The sequence below is a fragment of the Phocoena phocoena genome, chromosome 1 (genome assembly GCF_963924675.1).
Source record: "Phocoena phocoena chromosome 1, mPhoPho1.1, whole genome shotgun sequence".
Taxonomy (NCBI): domain Eukaryota; kingdom Metazoa; phylum Chordata; class Mammalia; order Artiodactyla; family Phocoenidae; genus Phocoena; species Phocoena phocoena.
Window position 1 is genome coordinate 117,588,012 of NC_089219.1, and position 14,181 is coordinate 117,602,192.

Sequence of the window (14,181 nt, forward strand, 5' to 3'; positions counted from 1 at the left end):
TCCCTTGCGTTGCTGTCACCTTTTCTCTAAAAAGTCTTTCTCCAAGTTCCTATTTGTGGAGCACTCCTAACCACTTTCAGTTCATCACTGCCCAATTGGAATTGATTTTTGCTCAAATAAACTCTTAAAAAAATTTTAATACGCATCAGTTTATCTCTCAATAGTTTGTGTGCAAATGAGGATGATGTAATTTACCTTCTAAAATTGTAAGTATTAGAGGTAATATATGTAAAGTGCCTCCTCCATCGTAAGCATTCATATGCTTACATACTAACTATTAATTTTGGTCTCTTAGTGTGTAAACTATATATTGCTGTTTGCTTTTGTCTTTTCAAATGACAAAACTAAAACAATTAAAGAACAAGTTTGATGATTTTTATTCAAGGAAAAGCAGTCTTTGGATTGGGGGTGTATAGTGCCTCACAAGAAGTGGAGCACATTTCCTGAGGGATTTTGGACAAGAGTGAGTTGTTTTCTTTTTTAATAAATTTATTATTTATTTATTTATTTTGGCTGCGTTAGCTTTCGTTGCTGCGTGTGGGCTTTCTCTAGCTGCGGTGAGCGGGGGCTACTCTTTGTTGTGGTGCACGGGTTTCTCATTGCAGTGTCTTCTCTTGTTGAGGAGCACAGTCTCTAGGCTCACGGGCTTCAGTAGTTGTGGCACGTGGGCTCAGTAGTTGTGGCTCGCAGGCTCTAAAGCACAGGCTCAGTAGTTGTGGTGCATGGGCTTAGTTGCTCTGTGGCATGTGGGATCTTCGCGGACCAGGGCTCGAACCCGTGCCCCCTGCATTGGCAGGTGGATTCTTAATGACTGCGCCACCAGGGCAGCCCCCAAGAGTGAGTTTTATAGGGAATTATAAGAGGCAATGTGGAAACAAGGCATGATTGGCTAGGAGGGCATGTATTTTCCTGTAAGGCTGGAAAGTCCTATTTTCTAGGAAAAGGTAAGCTAGTTAGATTTGAGTTTGAAAATTCTAGTTGATGTATTTTAGTTTTCCTTGATAGGTGTTTTCTGTAAGTGCAGGCTAACTTAGGTTTAAATCTGTGATGTGGCAGGCCACTGGGGCAGCTGACATTTTTGTGGATATCAGTATACTAATTAACTGTATCAATTCCCCCCATTTTTATCAAACTTTCAGTTGCACTGAGAGTATTGATCAAAATGTAAGGTATTAGCCCCACTCTGAGCTATCACTTCTTGTCGATGTTGGAGTCAGGTTGACTCTCTCCATAGGTTAGCATATGGAGGTCTCGGTCCCTTAGTTGGCTGTTTTCTTCATCTCACATTTGACATTCTAGGCAAAGGGAGATCATTTGTCTCATTGCCAGTGGCTACATATTTGCACTTAAAAGATTTTGAGACAACACAGCACACCAGGGAGACTATTAAAATGACTATAAGCAGAAGAATTCCCACTCCAAAGCCACAGTCCCCATGGCCCAAAACAACTTAGATCAAATAGATCAAAGAAAGACTGCATTGAAGAAGACAATTAAAAAAAAATTTTATTGGAGTATAGTTGATTTACAATGTTGTGTTAGTTTCTGCTCTACAGCAAAGTGAATCAGTTATACATATATCCACTCTTTTTTAGCTTCTTTTCCCATATAGGTTATTACAGTATATCGAGAAGAGTTCCCTGTGCTATACAGTAGGTCCTTATTAGTTATCTATTTTATATATAGTAGTGTGTAGATGTCAATCCCAATGTCCCAGTTTATCCCTCAGCACCCCCCACCACTTTTCCCCTGGTAACCATAAGTTTGTTTTCTACATCTGTGACTATATTTCTGTCTTGAAAATAAGTTCTTTTGTACCGTTTTTTTAGATTCCACATATAAGTGATATCATATATTTATCTTTGTCTGTTTGACTTACTTCATGAAATATGACAATCTCTAGTTCCATCCATGTTGCTGCAAATGGCATTATTTTGTTCCTTTTTTATGGCTGAGTAATATTCCATTGTATATATGTACCACATTTTCTTTATCCATTCCTCTGTTGATGGACATTTAGGTTGCTTCCATGTCCTGGCTATTGTAAATAGTGCTGCAATGAATATTTGGGGGTGCGCATATCATTTCAAATTATGGTTTTCTCAGGATATATGCCCAGGAGTGGGATTGTGGGATATGGTAGCTGTATTTTTAATTTTCTAAGGAATCTTCATACTGTGTATGAACCTTCGTACTCCACAATGGCTGTACCAATTTACATTCCCACCAACAGTGTAGGAGGGTTCCCCTTTCTCCACACTCTCTCCAGCACTTATTGTTTGTAGATTTTTTTTTTTTTTTTTTGTTTGTTTGTAGATTTTTGATCATGGCCATTCTGACTTGTGTGAGGTGATACCTCATTGTAGTTTTGATTTGCATTTCTCTAATAATTAGTGATGCTGGGCATCTTTTCATGTGCTTGTTGGCCATCTTTATGTCTTCTTTGGAGAAGTGTCTATTTAGATCTTCCATGCATTTTTTGATTGGGTTGTTTATTTTTTTGATATTGAGCAGCATGAGCTGTTTGTATATTTTGGAGATTAATCCCTTTAGGTTGCTTTGTTTGCAAATATTTTCTCCCATTCTGTGGGTTGTATTTTCATTTTGTTTATAGTTTCCTTTGCTGTGCAACAGGTTTTCCGTTTCATTAGGTCCCATTTGTTTATTTTTGTTTTTATTTTCATTACTATAGGAGGTGGATCAAAAAAGATCTGGCTGCGAAATATGTCAGAGAATGTTCTGCCTAGGTTTTCCTCTAAAGTTTTATAGTATCCAGCCTTACATTTAGGCCTTTAATCCATTTTGAGTTTATTTTTGTGTATGGTGTTAGGAAGTGTTCTAATTTCATTCTTTTACATGTAGCTGTCCAGTTTCCCCAGCATGTTTCTTTTTTTTTTTTTTTTTTTTTTTTTTTTGGTGCAGTACGCGGGCCTCTCACTGCTGCGGCCTCTCCCGTCGCGGAGCACAGGCGGCATGTGGGATCTTCCCGGACCAGGACACGAACCCATGTCCCCTGCATCGGCAGGCAGACCCCCAACCACTGCGCCACCAGGGAAGCCCCCCCAGCATGTTTCATTGATCTATATTTCTGGTTTTGTGCCAGTACAATACTTTTTTTTTTTTTTTTTTTTTTTGCGGTACACAGACCTCTCACTGTTGTGGCCTCTCCCGTTGTGGAGCAACAGGCTCCGGACGTGCAGGCTCAGTGGCCATGGCTCACGGGCGCAGCTGCTCTGCGGTATGTGGGATCTTCCTGGACCGGGGCACGAACCTGTGTCCCCTGCATTGGCAGGTGGACTCTCAACCACTGCGCCACCAGGGAAGCCCTACCATACTGTTTTGATGACTATAGCTTTGTAGTATAGTCCAAAGTCAGGGAACCTGATTCCTCCAGCTCCAGTTTTCTTTCTCAGGATTGCTTTGGCTATTCAGGGTCTTTTGTGTTTCCATACAAATTGTAAATTTTTTTGCTCTAATTCTGTGAAAAATGCCATTGGTAATTTGATAGGGATTGCATTGAATCTGTAGATTGCTTTGGGTAGTATAGTCATTTTGACAATATTGATTCTTCCAATCCAAGAACATGGCATATCTCTCCGTTTGTGTCATCTTTGATCTTTCATCAGTATCTTATAATTTTCTGAATACAGATATTTTGCCACCTTAAGAAAGTTTATTCCTAGGTATTTTATTCTTTTTGATATGATGGTAAGTGAGGTTGTTTACTTAGTTTCTCTTTCTGATCTTTCATTGTTAGTGTTTAGGAATGCAAGAGATTTCTGTGTATTAATTTTGTATCCTGCATCTTTACCAAATTAACTGCTGAGCTCTAGTAGCTTTCTGGTAACATCTTCAAGATTTTCTAAGTATAGTATCATGTCATTTGCAAACAGTGACAGTTTTACTTCTTCTTTTCCAATTTTGATTCCTTTTATTTCTTTTTCTTCTCTGAAAAAGTCCTAGCTGAAGCTAGAATTTCCAAAACTATGTTGAGTAAAAGTGGCAAGAGTGGACATCCTTGTCTTGTGATCTTACAGGAAATGCTTTCAGTTTTTCACCACTGAGAATGATGTTTGCTGTGGGTTTGTCATATATGGCCTTTATTATGTTGAGGTAGTTTCCGTCTATGCTCACTTTCTGGCAAGTTTTTGTCGTAGGAGACACTTTCTTAAGCCAAGTGGCTTTTTCAGTAATCTTAGGTAGCTGAGTTTCAGCTTCCCCAGAAGTGTGACTCCAAGTACAGCAAGTGGTGTTGGCTAGAGCACAGACATCTTCTTTCGGTCTAAAAGATAATCAAGGCCTATTCTATTACAAGAACAACTTTGGCCAGAGAGTCTACAGATTATTGTCAGGCAGCTATTGCTTTGCCAGTAGCTTCTGTGATAACTTAAGAGTTAGGGAGAGGTTCCTGATCACAGCCTCATTTATACTTCCTGCTAATCAGGGAAGTAGGTATCTGCCACAGGAAGCAAATTTTGAAACAGGAATGCCTCCCGGTAATTCTCAATTGATCTGTAATTTTAGTTGAGAGGAGCAGCCCAACGTGAGTCCTTGTTTTGATTGTGGACAGTCAGAGACATAAAGAGTTAGCTCAGACCATAGTGTCCCACCACTTCCCAGTTACTTAAACATTGAGCTTCCCATGCATGAAGGGGCACTATCATCCACAGATAAAGATAAACCTGGGAGGAGCACAGGTGGCACCACCAAAAGAGGTATTCCATGGTGGAGAATATTGGAATAGGAGTGCAGAGTGCTCAGCCAAGTCCTGGAGGTCAGATGATTTATTATTTAAGAGTTAAGGGTCTGTAGACTGCACAGAGACTAGTGTTCTGATTTCTCTTTCTGTTAGTTGTTCTGATTTCTCTTTGTATTAGTTGTTAACCGGATGCAGAGAAATTGACTTACAGGGTCAAGGTTAGGAGTCTAACAGGATATAGAGGGTACTTCATTTGGTCCAGAGAAACTGAGGCATTGGAAATCAGGGAGACATTTGTAACAGGCAGACTACAAAATCACCAGCATCATAGACCAACTGGGGTCTTTGGAGGCAAACCCAATAATCAAATAGGTCTTCCCCTTTGCAAAAGCCCCAGAAATACAGATGCTAGCATTATCTTTACAAGTGACAGAAAGAAAAAGAAGAGTGGTGAAGCAGGTACAAAGGGGAGAAGGTATTTCATGATGGGAGTGAAAGGACCAGGATTCTTGTTCCAAAGTCTCCGGTGGAAGCATTCTACTTCATGAAATCAGCAGCTTCTTATTCAAGTAAACTTGATTTTGAGCATTTGTACAGGACCACATGTCAGGTGGAGCCTTTTTCAGTTGTGAAATATGCATGCAAGATTTGATACCTTGTAATTTGGTAGCAGTGTCAGTGGTCAAGGATTCTTGGTAGAGTCCTTTCCATAAGTCTCACTTTTGCAAAAGCATTAGAGTAAAATAATAACTGTCTGTTAATGACAAAAGACTTAAAATGCCCATGGATAAAAATCTGATAATTCATTTGATAAGGAAATGTAGTTAATTCTGTGTTATACAATAAGTTAGGATGATAATTGGACACTGAGTGTATTGACACAATTCTAGAATCTTTAAACAATTTCTGGATTACCTGTATCAGTAACATATATCCATACACATATAACCTAAGAAGGTTTATCATCACTTATTTGACAATGCTTCCCATGTAATTTAGCATACCAAATAAATCTAATTAGTTCAACATCTCTCCTTTACAAGCTGAGAGACAAATCCCTTGAGAATTCCAAGGGGGGTCTCTGGGAAATCTCGGTGTTAACTCTGAGGTAAAAAATGCTGCATTTAGAATTTGATTTTGGGAACGTGTGAAAGTGACAAAAGGTTTGAACATTTGCCTAAATAGGATCACAGATCATTATGAAATAATAATTAATTATCTATTTAACTAAAGTGACAATAAAAGATTTTAAAGGCAAATGCAGAAGGTTGCATAGTTATGAACAAAACTTAGCTCTTTTAATATTGAGAAGACTGTGTTTTCTTAAGTAGTCAATGACCTGATAAAGGCAACATGAAGCACAGGAAATTATTTTGGTAAGACGCAAAATATTTGCTTTCCAGGTAGATTATCAGAAAGATTAAAAAATAATAATAATAAACTTTCACAGCCTTTTATATTAAGAGCAGACCAACAGTACAATAAAACTTTGTTTTTTTTAACAGACAGAAGACCAAGTCTAATTTTGCCCCAGGTTACTTTTTGATATTAAAATTCATTTTAAAAAAAGTGAAATAGATCCATTCCGATCTTAGCCACACCTTCCTGCTTGACTACACCCAAAATTTCTTTTCCAAGAATCCTTTTCCACAAATATTCTCCAACTTTTTATATACATTCTAGTTTTGTCCTGTTTTTTCTTTTTTCTTTTTTTTTCCTCTTTCTCATTCTGAAATAAACATTTTACTTTAGGACAAAATTACTCTTTTTTCCCTAACAAAAACACATCTCCATGTCTTGCATAGAAATATTTCCCTTATTATTTCTAGTAGTTTTATATTAATTATAATTCTTATCCTTAAGAATCCCTTGATTCCTAGTGAAAACTAAAAAGTAAGCAATTGTGGACTGTCACTTGCCAATTGTGGACTGTCACTTGCCAATTCTGTGGACTGGCAAATTTGCAAACACATTTCCTAATTTTGAGAAACATATTCTTCCTCATAGTACATTTTTTCAATGTGACACAAACCATGTTTACTAAGAGATCAAAATATCTTTAGTTCCTCTGTAAAAGGAAGTCAAAAGTGGATAAACTTATGTTCAGTACTTAATGTTTCAGTATTTTATCTTACTTGGAAATGACCTAGATATCCAACAAATATCCATCATTTAAGTTACCTTAGTGTAACTTTAGGATTCAAATAACCAAAATAATTTTGGAAACTATTTTTAAGTAGATGTACCATAACACATAAAAATTGTTGAAAAGTTCACTTACAAACTTGTATCGTATTTACATATATTTAATTTACTTGTTCTGAACATTTACGTTTAGATTCCTCATGACAAATTAAGAGACATTAAACAGCTAACCATCATCATAAGTTAGCTTTCTTGCTGACAAATTCTCTAACAGAGATAAAGTGAGCTTACTTGACTTTTAGTAAACCTAGGTAAAATAAAAATATTGTATTTAATGCTGATAACTCTGAAGACATGCCTGTTTGAATTAAACCAACAAATTTAAACTAGCTTTATTTTACAGAAGCTTATCTTACATCATGTTACCTTGGCAAACATTTGGGTTAATTTCTGTATTACTGAGAGTATAGTTGACTTATATAAATGCTTAAATTTCTTTAGGCCAATTAAGTAGAGCTCGTCACAAATTAATTTTGGCAGTACCACCTGACGGTAGAAAAACACCTACATATGTATGTATTATAACATATATACATAGACATACATAAACATACAGACAGATGCAAACAGAAGTCTTACAACTTTCATTTTAAAATTTTAGCCATGAGACAGCTATGATAATACAAAACTCAGTGGTTTATAAAAGAACAGTTGGGTCAAAATTGTGTTTCTGACAGGTGGAATAAGTTAAAACTACCTGCTCAGATGGCTTAAATTTTTTACTAATATTTGTGAAGACTGAAAATTTTTCATGTATGTAGTTTCCAAATAGCCTTTCCTTTTTTTTTTTTTTTTTCCTAGTAAGGATTACTTCTTTGAAGTTTGAATTTCAAAGAAATGGCACACGGAAAGAGTGCAAGTTCCTCCAAGAAGGACTTTTATTTTCTATATCTAGAATTTTATGATACCTACAAGCTTTTTGAGATGAATGGGGAGGTTTGGGAATTGGTAAAAAGGATAGGTTGGCTTTGCATTTTTTCTAGAGCTGCACTTCTGATCTTACAAGACAAGGACAGTTTTTTCCTAATTAATTAATTAATTAATTTTTGGCTGTGTTGTGTCTTCCTTGCTGTGTGCGGACTCTCTCTAGTTGCGGTGAGCGGGGTCTACTCTTTGTTGCGGTGCGCGGGCTTCTCATTGTGGTGGCTTTTCTTGTTGTGGAGCACGGGCTCTAGGCACGCAGGCTTCAGTAGTTGTGGCATGAGGGCTCAGTAGTGGTGGCTCATGGGCTTAGTTGCTCTGCAGCATGTGGGAGCTTCCCAGACGAGGGCTCGAACTTGTGTTCCCTGCATTGGCAGGCAGATTCTTAACCACTGCACCACCAGGGAAGTCCCAGGACAGTTGTTTTTAATTCCTCAAAGAATTGGGTTGCAGCCTGAATGATCTCAAAGCGCTGACCCACCCATCCAACTATACATTATCTTCATTTTTCTTCTTTATATCAGGGAAATCTTTAACTAAGATACAAATCAAAAGAACCCTATGTTCTACATTTGTAGATTTTTTTTTTTTTTTGGAGTATTTTCCTTCATTCAGCTTAGGGGAGAAAGCCTTAAAAAAAAGGTCCTATCAAGCTCTGAATATCAGTTTCCAATTTGACCGACTTCTGACCACAGAGCTACTTTAAAAAAATCCTTTCAAATATCTTGTCAGGTTTCAGCTGGGGAAAACAGTAAATATTTCTGGCAGTATTGAACAACCCCATGAACCCAAGGGTGTCCTGAAAGACGGTACAAAAGATACGAACCCTCCCAAGGTCCAGAGTGACTCGCAGTAAGAAGACTTAGACAATTCCCCTGAGAGCTGGCAAAAGTCAGCAGAACCCCAGAAGCCAATGGGGTGCAACCCTGTTTTGTGCTGATCTCAGCCTATCAACAACCAGTGTTGTGGTTGGACCAGCTCTTGTGGTTCTTATAGTGATTGCCAGATGCCCTTCAGCAATAACCATCAGGAAACTTTGAAAAAAACAGAGGCTCATTACTTATAACACCTGGAAATTACACAGCACACCTGGGGCCACACAGCAAGGTCATGGGGAGACAGAGACTGCACGTGGGCCTGGGGTTCTGCTTTTATTGGGGCTGAGGGTGGGTCTTAGGGTTTTGAGGGCTCACTCTTTATTGGTGAATTTAAAACATAAGAGCAGGAATTTAAAGGACAGGATGGAAAAAAACAAAAACCATGTAGACCAATTGGTCAGTTAACTAAATCTACCAAAATCTCTAAAACAAAGGAGCCTCAGTGAGTGGAGGTGGCCTGGCTCTTTATCTACTTGTGTGGTTGGTACTGTGTTCAGCTGAGATAGCCTTCTTTGAAACGGCTGCCCTTTGAAATGGATGCCTTGACAATCAAAGCTTAAGTCAGCCACTTGTATTGCAAAAAAGAAGAAAACTGTCAGGGCTTACACTACAAACCCATATTTCTGCCTGGCCATATTTTGGGGGCCCCAACCTGATGGTTGCCAAGTCAAGTTCTCAACACAAAATGAGACAAACAGAAGAAAATAGCTGTCCCTGGGAGAGAAGAATTGACAACCAATAGGTACCCCACGACTTCCCTGGTGGCGCAGTGGTTGAGAGTCCGCCTGCCGATGCAGGGGACACGGGTTCGTGCCCCGGTCCAGGAGGATCCCATGTGCCACGAAGCGGCTGGGCCCGTGAGCCACGGCTGCTGAGCTTGTGCATCCGGAGCCTGTGCTCCGCAACGGGAGAGGCCACAACAGTGAGAGGCCTGCGTACCGAAAAAAAAGGTACCCCAAAACAAAATCCAAAAAGCCTGAATTTGGAAAAGAAAGGACAACACGAAATTTTATTTTCCTCTCTCGACCAGGCACTACAGAGATCTGGGAGACCTGACTGTGGTAAGAATTCTCATCCTTCACCAGCTTCTGCCAGTTTTTTCAGGATCCCTTCTGGAGGCTCTGGAGCATGAGGTATTTAGAGTGTAGCTCTGGTATCTATCAGAATTTAACAAGGGTTTCCATTAATCGTAGTTTTAGTGTCCCCTTGGCTGTTTAAGGGAATAATTGGTAGCAGTTTACCAGAGACTCCCTCAGAGTCTCACCAACCCTGAGAGAGGCCATTTGGTGACCCTCCTTTGAGAGTAGATACAAGGTATCTGTGAGGCCACTAACTTGGCAGGCTTTTGTTTACAGTTCTATAGTCTCTTCAGAGTGGAAAGGCAATTCAGACAGCATTAGCAGACTGTGGGTGCTCAGGTAAAGGAGGACAGGGGAGTAGTAGGAGTCACATCAGTCTTGTAGTCTTTTGTTTTAGGTACCTCTCGTGTCTTTACTTTCTCATTACCCTTTTGCGATGAATCTTTCAATGAAGCTCTCTGGGACTCTTGAAGCCTTTTGGAGGCATACCAATTAAAATAGGTATCCCATTCTGTTTGTTTGATTTGAGGACTCTTACTTTCAAGTGTACTGTTAAATGAGCCATTTTGTCTAACTGGAAGATTCCCTGTAATGGCCGTTGTCATTCTAGGTTGTCTTAGTAAGATGTTGCCATTTCTGTAGATATCTATGGCTTCTTGGACCGCATTTATCAGACATAAAATAGGCAGGTGTGCCAGAAGGTGGCAAGCTTAATTCTTTGATATTTGAGGGTCCCACTTCTGTAGCTAAGCCTTGGATCACTTAGAGCCAAATTAATGCTTAATAGGGATGTGCCACCAGGTTGGGGATTATGTGGTGTTTTCTTTTGGGTTTTTTTTGTTTATTATTTTGGCTGTGTTGGGTCTTCGTTGCTGCACGCGGGCTTTCTCTAGATGCAGTGAGCGGGGGCTGCTCTTTGTTGTGGTGCATGGGCTTCTCATTGTGGTGGCTTCTCTTGTTGCAGAGCACAGGCTCTAGGCGCATGGCCTTCAGTAGTTGTGGCTTGAGGGCTTAGTTGCTCCACAGCATGTGGGATCTTTCCCGACCAGGGCTCGAACCCATGTCCCCTGCATTGGCAGGCAGATTCTTAACCACTGCACCACCAGGGAAGTCCCGGAGAATGTGGTGTTTAACAGTGTACCTTGGGGACCTCCCTGTTGGTCCAGTGATTAAGAATCCGCTTTCCAATGCCGGGGACTTGGGTTCAATCCCTGGTCGAGGAACTAAGATCCCACGTGCCCTGGGGCAACTAAGCCCACGTGCTCCAACTACTGAGCCCCCGCACTCACCATAGCTACAAAGAAGTATGCGTGCCGCAATGAAGAGCCCGGTCACCGCAACAAAAGATCCTATCTGTCACAACTAAGACACAATACAGCCTACAAATTAATTAATTAATTAATTAAAAACAAAAAGTGTACCTTGTTACATGGAAATTTTCATGAGGTTGGCATGTAACCTACTGTTGATCTAAACCATTCCTTGACCAACTTATCCTAGCCCAGGAGTCTGAGAGTGAGGTGGTGAGCCCTCTGACAGCATTTAAGTGTTTGATCTGTGGCCACCAGTTTTGCTGCTTTGGTTTCAAAGATTCCCATAGTAGTAGATCTTTATTCCTTTAACGAGAATATCTCTTTATAGTAGCAGATGTTGTAATGTCTTCCAACAGTTTGACTTGCCTACTTAGATTTTGATGTGCTTTTGGTCAAAATAGTCCACATGTATTGTCTTAATTCAATTCCCCAAGTCCCTCAGCAGTTCATGCTGTGGACTTACCTCAAGCTTTGTGAGTTTCCTAATGGCTGCCATCATGCTTTCTTTTGCTTCAGGGGCACCCATTATTTTCCCTCATTTAAGTAATTCTCCCTGGTTCAACCAGACTTACTGTTTCTGACTGCCTGAGCACTGTTCCTGAGATCTGTCAGTACCTCCTGAAGGTGCTTACACTGTAGCTGAGATTGGGCATAAACTCAAATGTTGTGGCCTACTAGGTCTCACCATGAAATATCTGAAGTCTCTCACACCCCAAATTTCCACCTAAAAGGATTAGAACAAACAAACTTGAGCTCCAAATGGGAACTAGGTGGAGCTCGATCTAAGAGAAATTACCAGAGATACCGGAGAGCAGCTGGAGAGGTAGCAAACTAAAGTGGCTCTGTAGGAACCTTCACCTTCATCTAGGAGCCAACCCGGGAACCTTCAGTGGCTGTTTTCACATCACACCTCATTGACAATACAGGCTATACCTTGCAAAGATTGCGGGTTCGTTTCCAGACCACTGTGATAAAGCCAATACTGCAATAAAATGAGACACAAATGTTTTGGTTTCCCAGTGCACATAAAAGTTACGTTTACACCATAGTCTATGAAGTGTGCAACAGCATCAAGTCTATAAAACAACATACATACCTTAATTTAAGATGACCTTATTGCTAAAAATACCAAAACAATTTCAATAATAACATCAAAGATCACTGATCACAGATCATTATAACACATAATAATAATGAAAAAGTTCGAAATATTGTGAGAATTACTAAAATATGACACAGAGACACAAGGTGAGCCAAATGCAGTTGGGAAAAATGGCACTGATAGACTTACTCAACGAGGGTTGCCACGAACCTTCAATCTGTAAAAACTGCAATAGCTGCAAAGCGCAGTTAAGTTAGCACAATAAAATGAGATATGCCTGACCTGTCCGATGACAAAACTCAAACAATTTAGTTACAAGATTATTCAAGGGAAAATATGCCATGGATTGAGGTAGTACAGTTCCTCATAAGCAGTGGAGAGCTCTTCCAAGGGATTCCGGCAAAACCAGGTTTTATAGAGCTTTAGAAGAGGCAACGTGCAGACAGGGCATGACTGGCTAGGAGGTTGGGAATTTCCTTATAAGGCTAACAGGTCCTGATTTCTAGAGTAAGGTGAGCTAGCGAAAGCTGAGTTGGAGGATTGTGGTTGGTGTATGTTATGTCCCTGGACAGGTTTTTCCTGTTAAGTGCAGGCTGACTTAGGTTTAGATTTATGATATGGTCTGGTCCACTGGGGTGGCTCCAATGTGTGGGTCCAATTATATAAATTAACCTTTAAAGTGTTGATGTCAGCTCACTGGAGTCTTTTCAGTGGTTAAAGAAATTTTTTCACCTAAAAATCAGATAAGGGCTGGAGGTAGATTGGGGGTGGGAGGTGGGGTAGAACGGAGCCAGTAGAAAAACCTTGGCCAGAGCAGTGGGGCTGTTGAGGTCTCTGAAGACCACAGAGTGTAAGAACAGGTTTCACAATGTCATTCCCTTGAATATTGCAGCTTGTTTCCTCAGAGAGCTTTTGGGAGAGAGGCCCCAGCAAAGGGCCCCAAGAGAGATCCCAGAGCAACTCATGTTCTGGGGATGTTGAGGGTGAACAAATGTCGATGAGGATGACAACAGAAAGCAAAAAAGGGAAACTAGCATTGACTTGATACCCACAATGCACTAGGGACTTTGCTAACACGCAAATTCTCTTTTAATTTTCAAAAACCTTGAGTGCAGTGGTTCTCAACCAGGGGCAATGTTGCCCCCAAGAGAACATTTGCCAATGTCTAGAGGCATTTTTATTTTCACAACTAGCGGGTGCCCCTGGCATCTAGTGGGTAGAGGTCAGGGATGCTGCTAAACATCCTACAGTGTATAGGACAGGTCCTCACAATGAGAATTATTTGGCCCCAAATGTCAATAGTACTGAGGCTGAGAAACCCTGCTTGAAGGACAGGCAGGCTAATCTTCATTTATACAGATGAGGAATCTGTAGTTCTGAGAAGCTACCTGTCATTCAAAATGAGACGTACACAGCTCTAAAGCCCTGCTCTTTGACCATGCCATAGTGATAGGAACAGTGATGGGTAAGAAAGATAAAGAACCAGGGCACTAATTGCTGCTCAAAGGTATTTGTTGGAGGAATGAGTACAAGAGTGAACGACAACGGGGATAAGAGGATGGGTGTGATCATCCTATTGCCACTCTGACACACGTCTTTGTCCTTGTTCCACAATCCTCTGTTCCACAAACAGAGTCAGGGTTACGATAATAAAGAAAATCAAATGGTGGGGGCTGGCCTCAGGTCGCTATGCTCGATCTCAGGAGGAGTCTGATGCCAGTGTCTGCGCCTCTAAATAGATGTAGAAGTACGGGGAGTCCGCTGACACACTCTCCTCCAACACCTTTTCTAAGCAGAGAGACAGACAGGAGGTTCTGAGCTGAGTTTGGGTGACCATTTATTCCCCTCTTCCTCCCAGAGGCTGAGCCCAGCTGTGGCCCCAGAGGAAGAGGAGAATCTATTTCCCAGTTTCCACATTTTCTCTGAATTTGGAGTGGGACTGAGCCAGATTGATTCTAGGAAACCCTGAAAGTTCTGGGAGGGA